This window comes from Vigna umbellata, chromosome 4 (genome assembly GCF_029865625.1).
Source record: "Vigna umbellata cultivar VRB3 chromosome 4, Vumbellata_1.0, whole genome shotgun sequence".
NCBI lineage: Eukaryota > Viridiplantae > Streptophyta > Magnoliopsida > Fabales > Fabaceae > Vigna > Vigna umbellata.
The window spans coordinates 60,430,923-60,455,932 of NC_142168.1; the positions used below are offsets into that span (position 1 = coordinate 60,430,923).

Below are 25,010 nucleotides of genomic sequence, written 5' to 3' on the forward strand. Positions count from 1 at the left end.
CAAATTTAACCGTTTTTTTAAAATTTAATTGTTTTTTAAAATTTAATAAATAAAAGTTACCTACAAAATAAATTAAAATTATTCAGAGTTAAGTGGTAAAAAAATTATATTTATTTTTGTAATAATAATTTTATTATTATTAAAACAATAAACATAAGAATTTGTTTTCACTAAATTAAGAGACTAAACATATTTAATTCTTTAAAATATAATGATAAAATTATTTTATATTAATGAAGTGCACACATACTACTTTTTCGTACTAATTTTTCCAATAAAAATAAAAAAAAATAAAATCATAATTGTAAAAATTAATATATATATATATATATATTTATAATTTTATTGTAAATAGCTTTTGTTTCTTTTGTTGATAATATTTTATTATAAATAATTATTTAAGTTTAGAAAAATATTAAATTAAAAAAATTGAAGTTTAAAAAATTGATTAAATTTTAAAAAAGCCACTTAAGAATAAAATTGATAATTTATATTATTACGAGACGTAGAAAACTAATCCTAATAGAGATAGATATAATATAATTATGTAATATCCTATACACAAAAGTAAGATTAGAATTAAATTTATGCAAAGGTGACTTTCAAAGTTTCTCAAACGTGTATGGTTACCCGCGAAGTCCATGCGGCGAGGAGAGAAGAGGGAAGAGTGCGAGGCACAAGAATGTCCACAAGCATGGCGATTTTGCAGGGCCTTCAGACATTTCTGCTCTCACAAACCTTCATCACTATCACTTTTCCATTCGCGCTAGGCAAACTCCAAAGCAATTATTCTCTTCGCTTCTATTCTCATTCCGATCTCTCTTGCACGTTCAAAACCACAGCTCCCTCGCGTTCAACTTTGATCCATGATTTCTCTTCCACGCCGTTGGAAAATGTCCGCACGTGTTTTTCTTGGCCGGTGACACCTATTTGGCTGAGGTTCATATTCTCCGGAAATGGTACGGTTGTTGCTCATTTCGATTTCAGCGATCGCTGTTTGCAGAATCGAATCCTTGTCAGTTTGGCTTGCAGTGTTCTATCCCATTGCTTCGTGATTACTTGATTTTTGTAGAGATTTTACAATTCGTAAGACGTTGATAGGCATACTAAAGGAAGTTGCTGAAAACCTAGAAGATTAGAAGGTTAATAAATGCTGCTGAAGTTGGCAGAAGCAAAAGTTTTTGAGAGTGATATGTTTGATTGGACTTATATATAGTCATATTTTGAGGGAACCATCAATTTCATAACTCAAATTTTGTGCTCTCTTAGGAATGATGTTATATAAATAGTCCTCAGAGTATTGAATAGCCATTAATTTAATTCTTGTCGATATATCTCATTAACTTCCAAGTACTGGTTTTAAGGAGTTTTTAATACTTGAGGAACTATTTTGTATGATTTCTTCTTATACTTCAGGAATTATTTATGTAATGTGTTTACTTTAGGGACTATATAGGGAGAGTAATGCTCTAGGGTGGAAATTGTTAGTTTTCTTGTCATATTTTATATACTGCAATTCTGACTGAGACGCTCTTCCGTACTAAGATTGAGAAGAGGGGGCAATTTAGAGTCCCATGTACGCTGCGAAGACTATACATGGCTACAAAAAGTGTATGGTCGTGCTAATAAATTTTTTGATTAGGATTTCGGTCATAAGACAGGTTTTGTATGTATCTCAAGTCTCAATAACTTAGTGAGACTTGAAATGTTCTTCTTTCCCCCAATTAAATATGAATATTGTGATCCGAGCTAATAATCCATGCCAAGAGGCATGACTTTCAAAATCATGTTTTCCATTCATATTAAAAGCAGCGCATTAAGGTGGGATTGGCTCCCAAGACTGTGACCAAAATCTGTTATAATTCAAATATTGAATGTTGATTTTTTTAAAGTTTAAAACTAGTGCTATGTTTGTAATCTGAGACTGAACTTACAAAGTCAAATGACTTTTAGGAAATATCCTTCACCTATTCCAACATTCTTTGGATAAATAAATGAAAACTGAATGATTATGCAGCAGATAATGTTGTTTCTGTTATCAGCTGTTCCCTTTGAAAGACACTGAGTTCAGGCACATCAAATTGACTTTGTTTTATTCTGGCCATTTACTTTCATGTGTTGATCGTAATCAAGAACTTTCTAAATGCTATTGATTACAAATGATTCAGGGGATTCCGGAAAATATTGTTGTTGGTTCTCATGTTTGGGTTGGAGATCCAGAAGTAATTTGGATTGCTGGCCAGGTACTGAGTATCAATGGAGAAGATGCTGAAATTCAGATTAGTGATGAGAGGAAGGTAAACCGAGATGTTTAATAAGTCACATTCTTTCAATGTAGTGTTTCCAAATTTACTTCACATTTGTAATATTGCTGCCCACATGTGTGCTCATGTAATCTTGACCAATCATCTTCTATTCTGTTTCCATGTCACTAGGTTGTTTCCCATTTGTCAAAATTATATCCAAAGGATATCGATGCACCAGCTGATGGAGTTGATGACATGACCAAGCTTGCTTATTTGCATGAGCCAGCAGTGCTGCATAATTTGGAAACTAGATATGCGATGAATGAAATATATGTAAGATTACCCCCAACATTCAGTTTGAAATCATGGCAGAAAAAGCTTAGATGCAAGGGAAATATGATACATGATGAATAATTTAAACCGCAGCTATATATTGACATCTCTTTTATAATAATTTAAACCACAGCTATATATTGACATCTCTTTTATACTAATTTTACATCGAGGCAGACTTATACCGGAAATATTCTCATTGCAATCAATCCCTTCCAAAGTCTTTCACATCTCTATGATACTAATGTGATGCAAAGATACAAGGGATCAATGGTTGGAGATTTGAGCCCACATGTTTTTGCTATTGCTGAAGCAGCATATAGGTGAATTTGCGCCTCATATGCTCAACTTTTTTTTTAAATGGTATTCTTATTGCTGACTGGTTGTTTAAATTAGGGAAATGATGAATGAGGTGAAAAGCAATTCTATTCTTGTTAGTGGTGAGAGTGGTGCTGGTAAGACAGAAACCACCAAAATGCTTATGCAGTACCTGGCATATTTAGGTGGTCACACTGCATCAGAAGGCCGAACAGTTGAAAAACAAGTTCTAGAGGTAAGAGGGTTATCTAACTCTGGATTATGGTTGCTATTATTTCTGCATATTTTGTTGTAATTTTTACTGAAACATATTTTTAAAGCTGTTCCGCATGCTCTTTACCAACTATCTTACTCTCACCAGTCAATTTTGCGTAGTTAAAAATTGTTAGCTAATGAATTATTGATTTTTATCTTTTACTAATATTAGTTATGGCTAATGTATAACTCACTGCTGTATCATTTGAGAAACAGGGACAACATGATTATTTTTTAATAAATTTAACCTTTCATTTGCTGAGTTGAGATGAAAATGTGGGCGAGACTATGACAGAGAATCCATTTGAATAACATACACTTTGAGAAGTAGTATTTATAGAATAAGTCACAAATACAGGAATGAGACACTGTCTATGTTCTGCTTTTAATACATGATTTTACCACATGTGCTTCTTGCTATTCCAAGAAATCAAAATTTTTCCAATAAAAAGGAAAAACCTAGAAATGGATCACTAGTTAATGGGAGAGCTAGATCAATGTAATAAATACCTCACAAGATGTGTATGGTTGTTGCCTTCACAAAAGAGGTCTTGGGCTTCCTTAAAATATTTCACTACTTATCAATGGGAGAGCTAGAAATTTCTTCAATAAAAGAATAACCTTGAGATGGATCACTTGTTAATGGGAGAGCTACACCAACAAGATGTGTATGATTGTTGCCTTCAAATAAGAGGTCTTGAGTCTTTCTTCAAATATTTCACAATACTTATCATTTCATCCCAGTGACTGTTGTGAGGATAATTGATGAAGTGGCTTTCCGCACTTATTGGAAATGAGATATCTAGATGAATCATTGTGAGGTAATTTAGTTTCCAAATTAATCTTTGATATGTTTTGGGTTAAATTGAGTTTCCTTGTCCTGATTAGGGATGATAAATGGTTGGGGTGGGTATGGGTAGAGCTTATCCGCTACCTGCCTCGTCTATAAAAGCCACTCCATTACTTGTCAAGTATATATGACAATCAAACATAAATATGGTAAATAGAAGATATCGTTAAAAAACAATATTAACAATATCTACCAATATCAAACAATATCAAAAGTCTACGTTTCCCTAATGAACATAAAATCTAATATATCTAACACTTCCTTCAACTGGTGCATATGAATTGTATGTACCAAAAATACAATCAATTCTCAATCCCCTTAAATACTTAGTGAAAATATATGCTAACTGATCATTTGAGTTAACAAACTCAGTCTTGATGTCTCCAAATATAATCTTCTCTCAAATGAAATGACACTCAATCTTAATGTATTTGGTTCTTTCATGAAGACAAAATTGGAACTGATATGAAGAACTGCCTCATTATCACATAAATGTCATTTGAGTGACATTTTCAAATTGTAACTCTCTAAGCAATTGCTTAAGCCAAACAAGTTCATAAGTGGCTGAGGCCATATCTCTATATTTTGCCTCTATACTAGATCTTGCCACAACACTTTTTTTCTTGATCTTCCAAGAAATCAAGTTACCACCAATGGTGACACAATATCCGGAGGTAGATCTTCTATCAAAAGGAGATCCTGCCCAATCCGGATGATTATCTGTAAGGTAATTTAATTTCCCTACCAATCTTCTATATTGCTCAAGATTTGAAGTAGGTTCCCCCTGATTTGGTAAGAGTTTGGTATTTGGATCCATGGATGTGTTAACAAGTTTTGAATTCATCAAACCAATTTTGTCCGAAATATCTAATGCATAATTCCTTTGAAATATAAAAATACCATCATTGATTGTGCTACCTCATACCCAAGAAGTATCTGAGTTTGCCAAGATCTTTGGTTTGAAAAGGATAGCAAAGGTGTTGTTTTTATCTGGGTGATGCCATGGTGGTCGCTGCTTGTAAGAATAATGTCATTAACATATACTATCAAATAGACATATCTAGCATTTGAGTGACGGTAAAAGAATAAATGATCTGCCTTACTTCGAGTCGTACCAAATTGTTGAACAACGCTACTAAATTTGTCAAACCAGGCCCTAAGAGACTGTTTTAAGTCATATATAGATTTGCGAAGATTACATACCAATTCAGAAGACTCCCCTGAGCAACAAATCTGAGAGGTTGCTCCATATAAATTTCTTCCTACAAATCTCCATTGAAAAAACATTTTTGACATCCAGTTGATAAAAAGGACATTGTTGAAGAGCCATGGCCAGAAATAAATGAACAAAAGCCATCTTTTCCACGGGAGGAAATGTATCTCCATAATCCAATCCAAAAATTTGTGTGTAGCCTTTGGCTACAAGTTGAGCTTTGAGGCAATCAATAGTACCATTAAGACTAACTTTGATAGAAAAACGTACTTGCAACCAACAACAGATTTTCCAGATGGTAATGGGACGAGCAACCAAGTTCCACTATTCTAATGAGCATAAAGTTCATCTAGCATGGCCTGACGCCAACCAGGAGGGACTAAGGCATTATTGACAGATATAGGGATGAACATTGAAGAAATAGATGAAAGGCAACTATAAAAAGTTGAAGATAATCTATGGTAACTCAAAGCAATATAATGTGGAGAGAGATTACGAGTGGAACATATACCTTTATGGAGAGCAATTGGGAGGTTAGACTTAGTTGTAGGAGCCGAAGGAGACAAAATAGTTGGCACTTGAAGTGAGTCACTTGGTGGTTGTTGGGAACAATGTCTTCAACTGTAAACCTGAAGGGGTGGTGGAGGAGGAGAATCCGACGGTGGACTATGCATAAGAGGAGGATCATAGATAACATGAATATTAACAATAGTGGATGGAGACACATCAAAAGAAGATGAACCCTTAAAGTAAAACGAAAATTCATTGAAGGTTACATTTACAGAAACAAAATAACGGTTAAGAGAAGGAGAAAAACACTTGTATCATTTTTTAGATTGAGTAAATCCTAAAAACACACATTTGTGTGATCTAGGAGATAACTTATCAAGTTTAGGACCAAAATTTTGAACAAAACATGTAGACCCAAAAACTTCCATAGGCAAGGGATGGAGAGGTTCATGAGGAAATAAAATAGAATGAGGAATTTTGTTATCTAAAATCGAAGACGACATACGATTAATAAGATATCATACAATAAGAATAACATCACCCTAAAAATGTTGAGAAAGCTCACCATGAATCAATAAGAGGCCTATTCTTGCTCTCAACCACCCCATTTTGTTGAGGTATAAAAACATATGAAGTTTGATGGAGAATGCCATGAGAAGCATAAATTGTTTGAAAGAATTTGAATGATATTTACGACCATTATCAGTTTGCAAAGTTTGAATAGAAATACCAAACTGAGTTTTAATTTCATTATAAAAAGTATGAAAGATATAAAATAAATCAGAACGATTTTTCATTAAAAATAACCAAGTACATATGGAATAATCATTAATAAAAGTGACAAAATATTGAAAACCTAAATTAAACTTAATACGACTAGGACCCCAAATATCAGATTGCATAAAGGCAAAAGGGGATGAAACATGTTGTGAAACACTACTAGGAAAGGAACTATGACTATGTTTCCTTAATTGACACGACTTACACACTAGACTAGACAATTTGGTCAAGTTGGGAACCAACTGTTGCAATTTGGCCAGACTAGGATGACCTAACTTAGCATGAAGGAGAGATGGAGAGTTCGTAACTGTGGCAACATGTGTAGAAGGGCAGAGATGATAAAGACAATGAGAATCACATTCGGTGCCAATCACCTGTCTCAAACTTCGGTCCTGTAAACAAACAAAAGTTTTGGTAAAAGAAATAACACAATAAAAAGAACGAAATTAGACGAGTAATAGATAATGAGTTAAAAGGAGACCCAGGGACATAAAGAACATTATCAATGGATAAAAAAGGAAAAAGGTTAATGGTCCTGACACCATGAGCTAAAACCCTAGACCCATAGCCATTGTAACAGAAGGTAAATTATTCGGAGAGGATAAAGAGGAAAACAAAGATTTGTTACCAGTAATGTGATATGTGGCTCCTGAGTTAAGAACCCAAGGACCAATAGATGAAGATAGAGTCAGACTAACTAAAGATGTACCTATGTGTGCAATAGAAGCAGTGGAACTAGAGGGCTGACGATCCTCATACCACTTAAGAAATTCATTGAAGAGAGCAGATTTATCGACAATATCAGATGGAGGGGGAATCAGTTTGAGCAACAACAACAGAGCGAGTTGGATGACCATGTAATGCATAACACCTGTCAATCTTGTGGCCTAGCTTGCCACAATGGTCACACTTGTGACGCCCTTTTCCTGGCTTGCGAGAGCAGTTGTGATCATCATGTTGAGATGCCAAAGCAGAAGAATCATTTGTAGAAACAAGTGTATCATTAATAGGTTTACCTGCACACACAAAAGGGTGGAACAAGTAGAAGTAAAATTCGGTATAACAAGGAACCCAAAATTTGATCATGGACATGGGAATATTTATTAGCAAGTTTGTGTAAAGCCAATACCAAGAAGAACTTTGACTCTTGTTCTATTTCTTGTGGTGGAGTAGAGGCAAGAGGTCAAACCTAATTAAATTCATGAAAAAGAGCATGGTGTTACCAAAATAATCAGCCATAGATTATTGATTTCGTGGAGCAACAACATTGAAAAGATCGTGACAAACACCATATAGACGTTAAGTATCATTGGTGTGTAATAATTTGACTTGTTCCAAAACTTTAGAGCATGTTCTATTGGTGGGTTTAAGAGGGAATAAGAGGGACAAACAATTATAAATGTCTGTGTGGTGGGTTTGTTGTGTGTCAGACTATTATAAAGTCTGTTTGGGGGGTTGTTTTCTTTAGTTTTTGGAGTTGTTTGATAGACAATGGGAAGGGAGAGATAGGTCCTCTCAAAAGACATGGTGTTGTGTGTGTTCTATATTCTAGTGCAGAGCAAGCTGTCTGGTCTATCTGCAAGATCATCCAAGAACCTGTCTTGGAATTCTTTGAGGAAATAATAAATTTTGGGTACCTATCACGTGTTTCTCGTTGAGCTGCCTCTCGCTAAGCGACCTGGACATGTCGCTAGGCGGACATGGATGGCCTTGATGGGTGATTTTGAGCTTGCATAATCCTTGTTGATAGATCTTGACTTCCTTATTGACCTTTGTTTAGTTATTTTCCTTTTTGATGGGTCCATTGGTTGGACCCAAGTCATCAAAATGTTCATGCGCATTATCACTTTGGAAAATGCAAGTTCGAACTTAAAATTGATTTTTTATCTCTTGATAAAAGATTGGATTATGGAAAACAACTTGAATTGATTTTTCGTTAAAATCAACAAAGTGCATTGATAATAATGATCAATACAGGGGAATTGACATAATTAATGTAACGACAATTTGGAAAGAATTAGTGCTTCTTGTTGTAACTTGGCAAGACTAGGATGATCTAGCTAAGTGTGGATGAAAACAAAAGAATCCACCAACTAACCAACGTGGGTAGAGGTCTAAGTTAATAAAGTTCATGTGATTGACATCTGGAGCCAATTATCCAGCCAAACTCGGATCCTATAGGGCAACAAAATCTTTAATAAAAAATGAAATAATCAATAAAAGAGTTAAATGACTCATTGATAGTAAAATTCAATTGAGACTGTAGAATATTGAGGAAATTATCAACCAAACAAGATGGTACGAGATGGAGAGTACCAAATTAAATGAAATGTTTGAGACCAAACAGCAAAAGGAATAAAGGGTAAATTACTTAAACTAGAAAAAAAATGGAGAAAAAGGATTTACTGAATGTGATATGATCAATAACACTAGAATTAAGGACCTAAGGACCAAGAGATGTGGATGTGGACTTAGACACCAGTAGAGGGATTACTTGTGTGCACAACACAAGTAGTAGAACTGGATGTCTCATGTTCCTTGTATTATTTGAGGAAGTTTGTGAAGATGGAAGGGTTGCCTAATTGTCACAGTCTGCATATCAGCTATGGATCACCAAGGAGGGAGAGAGAGGAAGCAAAAAGGGCTGGGCAGGTAATAGGCGGCTTTCCAGGGCAGTTGAGTAACCCCAACATGTATGTATGTGTGCTGGCTGAAGGCATGGCCAGTGAGTAGCCATGAGTAGTGAAGTTGTAACTGAGAGAGAAAACGGAGCTTCTAGGAGGGGTGCATTAGAGCACATGCTGTTTTTAAGTTCAAAGTTGCAAATCTGTGACTATTTCTCATAGTCAACATGGTGATTGTCTTGTGCGAAAATTGCTTGCCAGGAAAATTTCTGGAAAACAGTAGTAGCAGTTGGCATGAAACATGGTGAAAAAAAGGAGGCCCAGAGGGGGAAAGGAAACTAGAAAAGTACATGGTTTTCCAAAATTTTTGGCACTGATATATAATGGGATCAGTAGGTAGACATATGTTAGGGTTTTCTTGTTAGGGCCTATATACCATGTTGAGATGAAATATAAAAAGCAATTGGAGAGAATCTGTGTATAACTAACACCCTCGAGAATATTATTTATAGAACAAGTCACAAATACAAGTATCATTATTTCCTCATTTCTGTCTTTGCATAGAAACATAGCTACCTTATTTTCATTGATTGTGACGAGTTTCAGAAGGATCTAACCGATCAGGACACTCTTCAATATACTTATTGTAGCAACCTAACAAGCAGTTGATCAAGGAAAAAAATTTAATTAGATTAATTTCATGTGAGAGAGTCTGCTGAAATAGACTCAATATTTTCTATTGATATCAGGATCTTGGTTGTGATAAGATCATGTAGTAAACTAGTCCAACCAAATTCCAGTCTTTTCTCCTGTTTTTCTAATATTTTGTAATCTTCTTTGTATTCTTCTTGGTGAGTCAAGTAGTTCTTATTTCATGTCTTATTTCTGAGTTATGTTGAACTCATCAATCTATTTTTTAAATTGTAATGATGCAGTCAAATCCAGTTCTTGAAGCATTTGGTAATGCAAAAACTGTTAGAAATGACAATTCCAGGTAAGAGATTTCTGGTTATGTTTCTATTATGCTTGGTTTTTTATATTACATTATGTACGTGATAAACATATCCTTTTTATGCTACACTTTTTCAGCTATATACTTGATTTTCTGAATTATTTCTAGTATATAGTTTATATTCATATCATGGGTGCAGGTTTTTGAATAATTGACTCAATTTTTCTTCATCTTTTGACTATATCATCATTTACATGCTCAATGCTTTTTATTACTAATTTTGTATTGGGCATCATAAAGGTTGTTTCTCATTTATGAATTAGTGATTTCAATAATTAGTAGCAGTTTCATACTTCTGTTTCTTTTATTTTCTTGCAGCCGTTTTGGAAAATTTGTTGAGATCCAATTTGATAAGTTTGGACGAATATCTGGTGCAGCCATTAGAACTTATCTGCTTGAGAAATCTCGTGTTTGCCAAATCTCAGATCCTGAGCGTAACTATCACTGTTTTTACCTTCTCTGCGCTTCTCCTCCAGAGGTAAGCAATTCAAAGCTTCATCTTCTATTCACTATTCTTCATGTCATTTTATTGGCAGCATCCTGATTTCATTTAGGAAAAGGAGAAATATAAGTTGGGAGATCCTAAATCATTTCACTACCTTAACCAATCCAATTGCTACGAATTAGTTGGTGTTAATGCTGCTCAAGAATACCTTAGCACCAAGAGAGCCATGGATATTGTGGGAATCAGTCAGGACGAGCAGGTATCACTAAAACATTTGTTAGTGTTTCTAATAATTCATTTAGTGTCTTTCAAACAAAACTTCTATGAAAACTTAGTTACATGTTTCCTCACTTCCTCCTCTCAGGATGCTATTTTCAGAGTTGTAGCTGGTATTCTTCATCTTGGAAATATTAACTTTTCAAAATCAGAAGAAACTGATTTTGCAGTTCTAGAAGAAGAAGAATCCAAGTTTCATCTGCAAACAACAGCAGAACTTCTTATGTATTGCCGAATTTTTACTGTTATCCTTTCCAAAATCTTGTATAGATATTATTTATCAATTGAATTTATTCATATTCCAGGTGTGATGTGCATGCTTTGGAAGATGCACTGTGTAAGCGTATGATGGTTACTCCAGAAGAAATCATCAAAAGAAGTCTTGACCCTCTGGGTGCCACAGTTAGCCGGGATGGTTTAGCCAAAACCATATATTCTCGTTTATTTGACTGGTAATGTGATTTCATCATATATATATATGTATGTATATACACATATACACATAATATATATATATATATATATATATGTATGTATGTATATTATATATATACAGGTATATAAACATATATATGTATATGTGTATATATATATATATATACATACATATATATATATAATATATATATATATATATATATATATATATATATATATATATATATATGTGTGTGTGTGTGTGTGTGTGTGTGTGTGTATGTATTTATGTCTATGTGCATATATAACATTATTTTTTATTTTTCTGTAGAAGGAATATCAAATACAATTATTTGTTTTTGTCATGTCCAGGTTAGTTCAAAAAATTAATATCTCCATTGGGCAGGATCCTAGCTCAAAGTGTCTCATTGGTGTTCTTGACATATATGGCTTTGAAAGCTTCCAAACAAATAGGTGAGAATATATTTTCTTAATGCAATGTTGTTATTGTATGATAGGATGGGCTCTAGGCCCAAATCTAATGGGTCGAAGGATTTATATTAGATAGGGTTAAATTAGTTTATTTCACATTTCATTATTTTCTATTTTCTTTTTATTTCATAATGTTAGACGATGACACTTACAGGGCTGTTATCAAATTACTTGGTAGTTTTAGGCTATTTAAGGTAATTGTTATTGTGTTAAGGATATGAAGAAATGAATGATATTAGTATTATTTCCTTTTTTATCTTTTTATTCTCTAGTTTAGGTTATTTATTACAGTAGCTCTAGATTTATTTTGTAGTCATTGTATGCTTGCATACTCTAATTTAGGAAGACACAAACAGACATATTCACAAAAGAAGGTCTCATACAGCCACATCCATGTTAGTTAAATATATATATAATTGAAACCAAGAAACCTAAATACACTGTATAAGAGAATAAATTGACTATAGGGTAGAAGATGAGAGAGTACACTTATTAATATCTAGCTAGCTTCTAACTCAACAGTCCGTTACAGAGATGTTAGTTGACTACCTGACTAACTACTTAGCAACATAACGTAAAATACAACAGAATAGTAATTTTATATTGAGTTGGAGAAGACATATTTGCAAGCAAGCTCTCCCTTTCATTTTGGTGTGGTAGTAAATAAGATAAATCCATGCTGATATGTAGTTCCCTCATTGTAGCTTTGAGCAGTTTTGTATAAATTTCACAAATGAAAAGCTACAGCAACACTTCAACCAGGTATGAGGTTAGTTTTTCATATATTTTACAATTCCCACTGTGAGACTTTTCTCTCAACATTCAATCTGATGCCAATGATGCGCTGCAGCATGTGTTTAAGATGGAGCAGGAGGAATATACAAAAGAAGGGATTGACTGGAGCTACTTAGAATTTGTAGATAATCAAGATGTACTGGATCTCATTGAAAAGGTTTCTACCAACTTTTAGTCTGTGCTTTAGTATTTATTAAAGGATCTTCTTAAATCATACCTTATAAGTTTTTATTTTAGTTATATTTTTGAAATTCAGAGGCTAACAATTACTGACCCACATTTCTAATCTGAGGACCATTAATTGTGAAATTTAATACCATGGTTTGCTGCTATATGTGAACATAGTTTAAACACTGCCTACCTTAAGGGTGGCAAATTTCATGAAAGCTTAAACTTAGATAGAGGGCTGGAGGCCCACAAATGGATTTTATGTCTGAAACACACCTTATATAGGTTTGGTGTGTAGAGAACTACTTATGCCTATTTTGCTTTTTGCTTGAATTTAACTTGATCAGGATGCACAGGCACACCAAGGATTGAACTCTTCTTTACCACTTGGTCACAAACTTTTGAGACGTTTAAGAATAAAATATCCTACATACTTTGTTTTCACAGGCTCAACAATTGTTTCTATAACTCTGACAAAAGCATCTCAACAGTCAATGTTTAGAGAAATTGAGGGGAATTTCTGGACATTGTGTTTCTGCATGCGGGGCTTTTTATGACGTGTTGTTTTATTTGTTAAGGATTGGTTATCTTCGTTTTTATCTATATGTTTCTTTAAACAGTTGTATCACTGTAGAAAAATAAAGAAAACTATTGTTGCAACCGTTGTATTTGTAAAATCTAATAAACTTTGATAATTGGTATACAATGTATACTTTATTCTTACCGCCATAGTTTGATGTAGATTACTTAAGTATCCCACATTTTTCATAAAGACTAGGTTTTCTGATAGATTATGCTTTGCAAAGGCCTCTGTGTTTGGTTAGACATGTGTCATCAACTGCCATTACTAGGTCTAAATTATCTTGAGTGCAAGGTTGTTTACATGAATAATAATTCTGGCATAATCAATCCTATGATAATTTCTTATTGTAAAAGAGAAACTATTTAAGTTGAAATTTCTGGTACATAATTTACCTAACGTGCTTCTGCTAGGCTCAGATGCCTGGCAGTTGGCTGGGTTTACAATTGGTGGTGTGTATTTGTTGTCTTGTGTTAGACCTGTACACATTATTCATTGCCAATGGACCACATATGCCTCTATTCTAGCAAAGGAAGCCTTGAGGCAGTTATCAATATTCATAGTTTTGGAACGATTCGAGGAATATCATCTACTAATCATTCTGTGGTTAAGATAAGTTTTATTAATAGCTTCTCACAACATGCTTTTGCTATGTGCTGGATTCTGTTTTGAAATATTTCTGGAATATTTGTTTCAGAATTTGCTAAGATAGTATCCTCTGAATCTACTTTCAGAATGGCATCACTGATATCTATAATTCTCTTTTTCAGAAACCTGGTGGAATTATTGCTCTGCTTGATGAAGCTTGGTATGAAGAAATTTCTTAATTTTTTATTGTTTATGCCTTTATATTTGAATAAGAGAGAAAAATAGAGAAATGGAAGGCATTCTTTCCTCACAAGAAAAGATTTTACACAATGTAGAACTTTCCCAATGGCATATTAAGTACCATAACTGTGTCAAGCGTTATTTCTTTGAATTGATTGTTACTGTTTTAGTAAATGGCAGCATAAGTTTTCTGCATGTAATATGTGATGCATCGTATTTGGCACTATAAGGATTTGAAAGTCATTCTTACAAATTTGAAGTGAAAGAATGAGCAAGTTTTGGTCTCTTTACCAATAACTTCTCCAAGGAAAAATGTACACTAACTTGTGAATGTTTCCTGATAATTTGTCCTTGAGAAGTTCATGGATTATATTTCAAAATTGTTCATACGCAGCATACGAAGTTGTTACAATTTTGATTTTTTTAATAACTAGTACCCTTATTGGCATGTTCATTGTCTGCTTGCAGTATGTTTCCTAAGTCAACTCATGAAACATTTTCACAGAAGCTTTATCAGACATTCAAAGATCACAAACGCTTCATTAAGCCAAAATTGACACGTTCAGACTTCACTGTTTGTCATTATGCAGGAGATGTGAGTTTGATTTTTCAACATTACTATGAAATTTTTTTCCCGATTTTCTGCTAAAACTTATTATTTAGCCACTTCTTTTCAGGTTCAGTATCAATCTGAGCACTTTTTAGACAAAAACAAAGACTATGTTGTTCCTGAACATCAAGAGATGCTAAGTGCTTCCAAATGTTCATTTGTATCAGGTCTTTTCCCCCCACTTTCTGAGGAGTCAGCCAAATCTTCTAAGTTTTCTTCCATTGGTTCTCGTTTCAAGGTTTATAAAATATGGTTCTTTATATTGTCAGTATCTGATAGGCCTTACCTCAATCCAAAGGCCAGAAGGTTAATACTCTTGTACTTATTTGTACAGCTACAATTACAACAATTGATGGACACACTCAATCTGACAGAGCCACACTATATTAGATGCGTGAAGCCAAATACACAACTAAAACCTTTCATATTTGAACATATGAACGTCATCCAACAATTACGATCTGGTGTAAGTCTAATTAAGAATTAAGTTCTGACATATTTTCTGAGTAGAACTGTTGACACTTCCATTGCCTGATACACTCTTACTAGCTACTACTTTCCTATTCTCTTTCAAGTAAATACTGGATTTATTCGGTCAATCCTTAATTAATTACTCTCCTATCTGTTTATTCATATTGAATAGGGGACAACTGGAAATTACATTTAAAAATAACTCGCATAATGTGATGAAATACAATTTCCAATGGCATGTAGCTTCTCTAATTAAACTTACCCCTGTGGAGTTTTCGCCCATTGTGTTATTGTAGGGTGTTCTTGAAGCAGTAAGAATTAAATGCGCTGGATTTCCCACTCACTGGACCTTTCATGATTTTATTACTCGATTATGGATTCTTGCTCCGGAGATTCTTCGTGGGAAGTAAGTTCAGCATAACCCAATTTTAGCCATGTTACTTTTACTCAATAGTCTTGATATCATGCTTTCTAGTTTGACATTTATTTGGTTCCCCATTTTGAAAGTGATCTGTATTTATGCAGCTTTGATGAAAAAGTTTCGTGTAAAAAGATTTTGGAGTCAATAGTCTTGATATCATGCTTTCTAGTTTGACATTTATTTAGTTCCCATCTTGAAAGCGATCTGTTTTTATGCAGCTTTGATGAAAAAGATTCGTGTAAAAAGATTTTGGAGAAGATTGGGCTGACAGGTTATCAGGTACGGCAAGAAATCTATTGAATTTTGTTATGTTTAAAGGAATTCAAAAGTTATTATTTTTTTAAGTAATTTGATATCATTCTACTTTAAAGTTGCTGTCATTGATTTCTCGTAATCTCTTTCTGGTTTAGTTCATTTGACTGGGTGCGTGAAATGAAATTTGTAAACCACACTCGATGTATGGCAAATGATTTATATTCTGAGTCACATATGTTGACCAAAATTCTTTATTGTGAGGTGCTTTTCTATGTTGAGCTGAACTTGTGACCTACCAATTTTGCAGATAGGGGAAACAAAAATATTCTTAAGAGTTGGTCAGATGTCTGAATTGGATGCTCGAAGGGCATTCCTGCTTAGTAGTTCAGCTACTGTTATTCAAAAGAATGCTAAAACTCGTTGTAGTCGGAAAACATATATTGATTTGCGAAAGAGCTCTGTTTTCCTACAATCCATTTGCAGAGGTTAGTTTTTTGTCTTTTTTGTATTATGTGAAGGACAAAAGGCTGCCTTGGTATGGGGAGTCCTTAGAGGCAGGAAAATATGAAGTGTTTCGTTTTTAGGTTCACCTTCATTCTATTGAAACTACAAATCCTTTTTCTTTTATAGTTCTCACTGATTATTCTGTAGTCTTGAAGCCTAATCGCAAAGGGTGGGGAATGAAATATAGTACTGTCATATCATATTTGGAGGGAAACATAAAAGAAACTATTTAATGATCCTTGAGAAGAAAAAGGAAGCATTGCACACAGGCACATGAGAAAGGAATCCTCTTCTATATCTGTGGCAGTGATTTTTATTGCAGAAAAGTTACTTTCCATTCATTTATGGCGTTATCTCTGTACCTTGTGTTAATTTTCCCTTCTATGAAACATAGTATAGTCGACACAGAAGCTATAAAGTGGTGTGGAGATCATTATCTGACAGCTGATTAAATCCCTCCACTCAAGATATGTGACAATAAATAGCTTAAATATAGAAGCAATTAAAATAGCGCAGACATATGGGAGACAGCCGAAATTTTTATTTAGAAAACTCTTGGAAAAAACCATAGGTTAACCATAGATAACATTGGGTACAAAAGTGTATCAATCAAGGGCACAAGTCTGTGCTAACAGCCAGCCCATCGATAAAACAACAAAACTTACAATAGAAATGATCACCAATCAAACTGTTGAAAATGAAGAACTAGATGTCATGATCCTTCTGATAAAATCTCTGCCTGATTCAAAATGTTGACAAATTCACAAACATAGTTTCACTGTAACAGCTCAGTGAATAAGCGAGGATGGCTTTCTTTTCTTTTCTATCAATTGAGCTTATTGTCCCTTGAAATTGGTCTCTCCCATGTGCCCTAATCAGATCTCTCTCCACTTGGACAAGTGAGACATGGAACGGGTTTCAATTTTTGGGCCTTTCTCCACCTAGAAATGTAGTCCTTACCCAAAAATATCTATTAGTTGATGAAATGAATACATAATGAAGACTTTTTAGAGTTCATTTTGCCTGGCATTCTTTTCCCATAACTTCTGCCTTGTTTTCTATGACAGTTTCAAAGGGACTCTGAAGTTTAGGTTTTAGATATTTTGCATAAGAATCTTCAAGCATTTACTTTATTTATTACAAGTGGAAACGAGCACTACGTGCATGCGTATCTCTTTTTTTTTATAGATAGTTAATTTAATTTAAAAAAAATAACTGAATTTTAATAAATAGTGATTTAAAAGAAAAAAATAGTGAAACAATTATTTTAATTTAAAAACAATTAAATTTAAATTAACGGTCATTTAAAGGGTAAAAGTGGAAATGTAATTCTTTTAAACATTTATTGTTTCAACTTTTAGGAGAATTGGCTCGAAGATTGTATTATCACATGAAATATAGGCAAGTTGCTGCAGTCAGAATTCAAAAGCAGATGCGACGAACACTAGCTAGGAAGCAGTATGTTGAAATAAAGTTCTGTGCAAATGTGTTGCAGACAGGTTTTCGAGCAATGGCTGCTTGTAATCAATTTAGATATAAAAAGCAAGCATATAGAAAGCAGACTAGTGCATCAATAACTATTCAGGTTAGAGCTGTCATGTTAATGTTGGGTAAATTATGTTTTGTCCCTCAAAATACCTTGAATTTTTGTTCAGTCCCTATTAAAAATAATGCTAGTCCCTAGATTTAATATAAAGTTGTAGGGACAAGCAACATATAAATTTTTATGAGGATTAAAAACAAATTTTTAGATGTTTTGAGGGAAAAAATATATTTTACCATATTTTTTAAATGCCTTTCAGTTGTCTGAAATTTTAGGAATGAAAAAATGCAGTCCTATTGGCGTCGACATAAAGCTCTCGTTGACTATCAGAACCTTAAGAAAGCACCAATCATTCAACAAAGCAGCAGCTCCTGTGATACACAGGAAGAGAAGGTTGTATATTTTAATATTTTGATAGGGGAATATGTAATTGTTAGAGATATAATTCAAAACTATTTTGGAGCTTTCTCTTATTTGCTTACAGCTTTTGGAGAGACTACATTTTCTGGAAGAAAATTAATTAGGATTGTCATTGAAGCTGTAAATTTCAATAAATACAAAAGCACGTGAACCACCTTCTTCTAGCATAATCATCTTGAATTTCCTGCGGCTGATATAAAAAAATTAACTGGTTTGCTATTATGTTATGCCAGGTTTCAGAGACTCCTCTGCAAAATGAAAGTCCTTCTATGGAAGAATCTTCATATCCCGTGCATGAAGAATCCTCAAATCCTGTGCAAGAAGACGAAAGTATTGAAGCTATCAGGGATTCTTCTAGTCCTCTCAAAGACACCGACAAGATTGAGGTTCTTGCTGTAGAAAAAAAAACTTAAAGGTAAAGAATAGTATATCTACTACCGAATATCTATAAAATATGCAAAAACTTAAAGGTAAAGCATAGGATATCTACTACCGAATATCTATAAAATATGCAATATAAGATCATTATTTTATTTTAGAGTTGTGGTTTCTATATATGTTTTCTTTTTTAATTGTGATTGGGAGTTTAGTTTTGATATGAATTAGATTTAGTTCTCTCTATTGTAATCATTACATGTCCTATTTTATATCCTAGTGTTTTCTTTCGTACTTAAATCCATATAATTTCATTATGCTATTAGAGCTATAGCAGCCTCCATGGCATGCCTTATCATTTTTTCCATTGTCGAGTTCTTTAAAATCTAGCACTCTACTGTGATGATGTCACATCTCCATGGCTCTTTTCTTCCCATTGGCCATGCACAAGATTATGGCCACCAAAACCAACCCCTACACAACATCAATCATTAACATTTTTTCTCTGTTCTCTCCCTATTTAGAATTATTATTGGTTTTCCATTGCCATATTGGTATTCAGACGGAGAGCATGAATGATAAAGTCATCTCTTTCATGCTGACAATCAGTCCCGCAGTCCACTTCTGATCATAGCAATGGTGACTTTTCTTCCTATTTAAAATTATTCCATCTGGCCGTGCTGCCTCTAATCCCAGATGCTTTGGCCCATCTTTATCATAGATGCATGCAGTTTGGCCCCCATCTCTGGTCCCAGATGTATTTTGTCTCCCTCTCCCATCTTAAGCACCTTGACCGACCCTATCTCTGGTCACAAATGCGTGCGACTGCATTATATTTTTATTTAATTCTCTTATGTTTCATTGTAACATGCTTAAAGCCCTATAAACCTTAGTCTGTACGGAGTGTTACTATATCTAGGAGATACTGAATAATATAATCATTTTATCTTGGAACATCATAGAGTATCTTAGATAATTTTTTAGTAGTGGTTTTCACATTTCTTTATATGCTTTTTATTGGTTTCCTTAATATTTCACTATCATTATAATAAGGACTAATGCTTTTTATTTGGTAATACATCATTACACTTAAATCAATATTTTTTATTTTAGGCTTAAATATGTATAGTCCTCCAAATTGGGGGTTTTATTTGTTTTGGTCCTCCAATTAAAAGTTTTCCTTTTAGTCTTTCAATTTTGTAAAATGTTATTGTTAGTCGTTGGGGTAGACATTACTAGAGATGTTGATGATGTGACAAATGGTGATCTACTGAGCATTTGTCACATGAATTTAAAAGTTTTTTGAGGGCTTAAATATGTTTCAAGTCTTCCAAATTAGATATTTTTTGGTCTTTAGATTAAAATTTTTCACGTTTTAGTCTTTTGATTTTGCACTATGCTATTTATAGTCCTTGGGGTCAGATGGTGTTAGTCACGTTCATTATGTGGCAAACAGTGGTTTACTCAACATTTGTCGCGTAGATTTAATTGAGTGATATGATTTTTAAAAGTTTATTAATTTTTTCTATCACGTCATTTAGAAACAATGTTTTGGTCATACTGCACAAATATTTGTTCTAAAAACCAAACAAGTGAGACTAACAACCATCCACCACTGCGTGTTTGGGTCTTTGAAAAGCTGTGGTGCTCATCTCTTTATCTGATCTCCCTCTCAATTTTCCGAAAAGTAGCAACCCCATTCAGAGCAGGCTGGAGAAGCTCAACTAGACACTTGCAACCGGCAACGCTACTTCACTCTTTAACAACATTTCAACCATAACGAGCATTGTGGAGGAGTGTCATGAATAGGTGCAGCAGCATTTGATTCTAATGAAGGAAAATTGGTTGGTGCTAGGATTATTGAGTCACTAACTAGGATTTTAGAATGTGAAAGTGAAGTGGGAAATATTGGTTTTGTGAGGTGTTTCATAGGTTGATTAAGAATTCGAATAATGATGGTAGAAAGAAAACATCCCTAATGTCGTTTACCTCTAAGGACTAAAGGTAGCATTTCACAAAATCAAAGGAATAAATGATGAAAAATTTTAATTGGAAGACCAAAAGAAACAGGGCCTGCAATTTGGAGGACTAAAATCATATTCAAACCTTTGATAATCTTTCAAGGGACCGTGTTAGTCAAATCCACATGGTAAATACTGAGTAGACCACCGTTTTTCACATCACCAATGTCACTAAGAGCATCTCTAGTGGTGGTCTCTTAACGAGTTCTTGACTTGAAGAAACCAAACCATTTTCCACCTTTTCTACAAAGATCCCTATAATTTCAACAACCTTCACCATTTAAAATTTAAAGGAATTTTTACTTACCTGTGTTATGTTCTTGATTTTTTTTTTTTATAAAACTTATGTTAGACATCACTATGCACCTTGACATCTTAGTTAGGGGGACACCCCAAGATACATTTATCATTTGTCATCACATAAAAAAATTATTAAGAATAAAGAAAAAAAAAACTCATGGAGGGACCACAGCGAAACCCATGAACAAAATACAAGTCAGCTATAAAAGCTATATACAAACTAACTGGCCCTATAGATAGGAAAAAGAAACCTGTCATGAAAAAGGTTCAAACTTATAATAGCTGGCATAAGTGTGTACCATTTAAACACCTCCCTATTAGTCAAATCTAAACTCTCCAACTTCACACATTCTCTATTTTTGTAAAATAGACATTCATGTAAGAGTTTATGTGTAGAAAGATAACATGTGCTTACCTACATTGAAATTAACTGTAAAGAAGATGACAATAATATTCTTTTTGTCACAGAACCTATATTTATTATAGTGGCTAGACAAGATGGATAAATATTGTTTGATTCTAATGGCAAACGAAATTTAAAGATTAAGTGGATGGAAATAATCTTGTAAATAATTACTGATGGGGAACTGATACAGTGGGTAATTTGTGTAGATGTTTGCAGTTTATAATTGAGGAATGTGTGATATAAGACCATATGGAAGCAAGGATGAACAGTTCAGAAAAATGAAATTTAAACAATCAGATCACATGGTTGTCACTAATAATTTATAATGATATGCTGCTATTTTGTCATTCATGTCCTATTTATATATGTAATGGGTTTTGGCTTTTGGTTGTAGTTATTGAATTCAAACTTACTAAGTTTTATTTAATTATTGCATTGCCAGGTCAAGTTGCATGCAGAAAAACAAAGAGGTGATGAATATGAAAGGAAATATGCAGAAGCTCAAGGATCCAATGAAGAGTTACGCAAAATATTAGCAGAAACTGAAAAAAGAGTACATCAGATTCAGGACACTTGGAACAGGTAGTATTAATATATCCCTTGCAGATTCATGTAATCTAGCAATTTTTTATTTTCCAATACCAAAACCCATCAATATGGTTAAATATAACCAAGAGGAAAAGGGATAGAATAAAGGAAGGAGTGAGACAGCTTCAAAGTAAATGTGCATATATTATCTTTGTATTTCTATGGGGTATATCATCTTTCAACTGAATATAGAACTTGCATAAACAATTATAAAACCATATGATGGTGCTGAAATGATCAAATCGTTCTGTCAAAATTCATAAACTCTCTCTTAGCATACATGCATATTATTACGACATGATTGTTTCAAGTTTAACAGATGTTGATAAGTCGTGCTTTTCCAATTTATTCTATTTAATCATATGAAGTAACTAATTACTTTTTATTGACTTGGAAAACTTGTAGGATTGATTCAACTTCTATAGAAATATCTGATGATATATAAACAGTACTATAATCCATGTTGCAAAAGAATTACTACACACTTAGACTCCAAGGGTCAATATATTTAAGGTAAATTATGGGAATAGTATTTAGAGTTTCTAAATAAATAATTCTAACGTCTGTTGAATATGCCAAGTTTAGACAGTTGCTTATTAAAGGGGGGTAAAGGCAAAACTGTAGAAGAAAAGTTTGGCTTCCTTCCCCTTTAGGCATAATCCCTTGAATTGAATGCGTCTTACAACCATGAAATAAATTTCTTAATTAAATTAAACTTATAATAACCGAATTTACTAACCGCATTAATTTTCCCCAAAGCATCTCTTCAGTAATCATAAGGAGAATCGATGCATGAGAGGTGGAATTGATTTTTTGTTCCTTTGGCACCCTCTTGATGAATATTTCAAACACTTCGTTTATGCATGTTAGGTAGCTCTGAAGTTGACGTTTGGGAAGAAGATTTAAAGTCAGCCCATATTTATGAAGTGTTACTTTCGAAAGATATGCTTCAATATCCAAAAAATTTCAGATTTTATGTTGTACATTTTCAGTATTTGTTAGAATGACTGGAAGCAAATGTCCAATATACTATTTCATGAGTCATGGCCTGATGTGCTCAAAAGCCTATTTGAAAAAAAAAATACCAAGATAACAGAAATCATATTTTGTTGGGCTAAATGAACATTATGTTTAAACTTCAAAAATATGGTCTGGGGGCGACGTTAAACAGGGTTTAGTTTAACCATCATGACATTCTAATTTTTTGTCTGGCTGCCTTATATGGAAACCACTATAATTTGAATTATGACTTTTAAAACTGAATTCTATTTGATTAATGCTAGATCTGAATTAGTGTGTATCAGGATGATATCTTCCATGTCAAATCAAGTTGCCGCCGATCTGAAGACGATCTTGAGTACTTCGTCAAGATTGAGTTCAAATTTTCGACCTATAGCTAGGGTTGACGTTGCTTCTAGTAACTCTGATACTTCGTCTACAGACTCTGATTTCACATTTCCAGCTACTGCTTCAAATCCAGAACCTCAGGAGTCAAATTCTTTCCCGCTAGTAGTTCAGGATGTCACTGCAGGGGATGGATCGGGTTAGTCCAACTTTCTCCACAAATGTCAATGTACTAATAATCTTCCCATCAAACTTTGCTTACTGCTTTAGAAAATAATTTGGTTGTCATAGGGAGTAAAGCCAATATATAAAGATCCTGTCATGTATATTATAAATGTAACTTTTTAAATATGAATAGAAATACTCTTTTTGAGAGATTCGCATCCTTTAATCTTGGAGTAGAATATCAAAGATAAGGTGTAGTGGTAGTAGCGTTGTAGGACTTAACAGCTTCCTGTATCTATAGTGATATTTGAATTTTGTCATGTTTCCTTTTATTTGAATTGTGTTTTTGTAATCTATGAGAAGAAGAAAATAAGATGAGTCTGACAGTATCATTTGTCCTTTTCTTCATGGTTGCATTTTCAGGATCTGAAAGTGGAAAGGAGGGTTCATTTGATGATTTCTTCTAGTAAAACTTGTTTTTTTATATCGTGCTTAAATTTTAATATCCTCGGTGTCTCTGGGGAAACAAGGAGGAAAAATAGAAAGATATGGAGGGTGGCATCTGTTAGGATTGTTCATTCCTTCTGCCACATACACTAAAACATTTGTAGATACACACAGTTCATCCCAGGATCTTGTAGAACAGTAAGGTAGAGATAGCAAAAGTGTCAATCTATGATGAACCCATTTGACGAGTGTTTCACCATGTTGACATCCCTTCTGAATTCTATATTATTTGATGTCAAATGACACACAGTAACAATTTTGTATATAACATTTCCAGAGGTTTTTCTGGTCTGCTGTTTTTCAGCCTTACTAAGTTGTAACCACCCTAAACTCTGACTTTTACAAATAGCTAGGTATCTTTAACTTTCATCTCGAACCCTGCTCTTAGTAAGAGTAAGAAAAATAGAGACACTGAAAAAGTTCAAAGTCTGCATTTGTAAACCACACAAAATTTAGGGTGGTTGTTTATTCTTTTCTCTAATAAAAAGAAAAAAAATGTTCAGTATTAATGGTGTTAACAGAATAGTCTTTAATATTTAATTTGACAAATTAAGAAAAAAGGTTGAGATAATTATATTTTTATATCGTTTAAAAAATAAGGAAATTTAAATGTTATTCTTATATTGTATCTTCACTAAAGGAAATACGGAAAAATTCAAGTGCAAAAGAAAGTCAAATAAAATATATTTCCTTAAGTTAAAGATATCTGGAAACTTTTAATTGTATACAAATATAAATAAGAATTATTTTAGATAATAAATTGTCCTAGTTGCGTCATGTATTAGTGCATTTCATGTTTGGATAGAAATTTGTATATATTAAGCTTTTTTATAGAGAATATAAAATGTATAACAAAATGTATTGTTTGAATAAAAAATGTAGGAGAATTTGTAATTTTAAAATTTGATAATAATTCAATTATATAAAATGAGATCATT

General features: G+C 33.4%; 2 pseudogenes; one reads left to right on the forward strand and one right to left on the reverse strand.

Annotated features, from left to right (window-relative positions):
* Nucleotides 1–2,159: 2,159 nt before the first annotated feature.
* On the forward strand, nucleotides 2,160–24,531 carry LOC124834285 (myosin-11-like; annotated as a pseudogene).
* Nucleotides 5,545–6,228, reverse strand: LOC148200770 (uncharacterized; annotated as a pseudogene).
* Nucleotides 24,532–25,010: the final 479 nt, after the last annotated feature.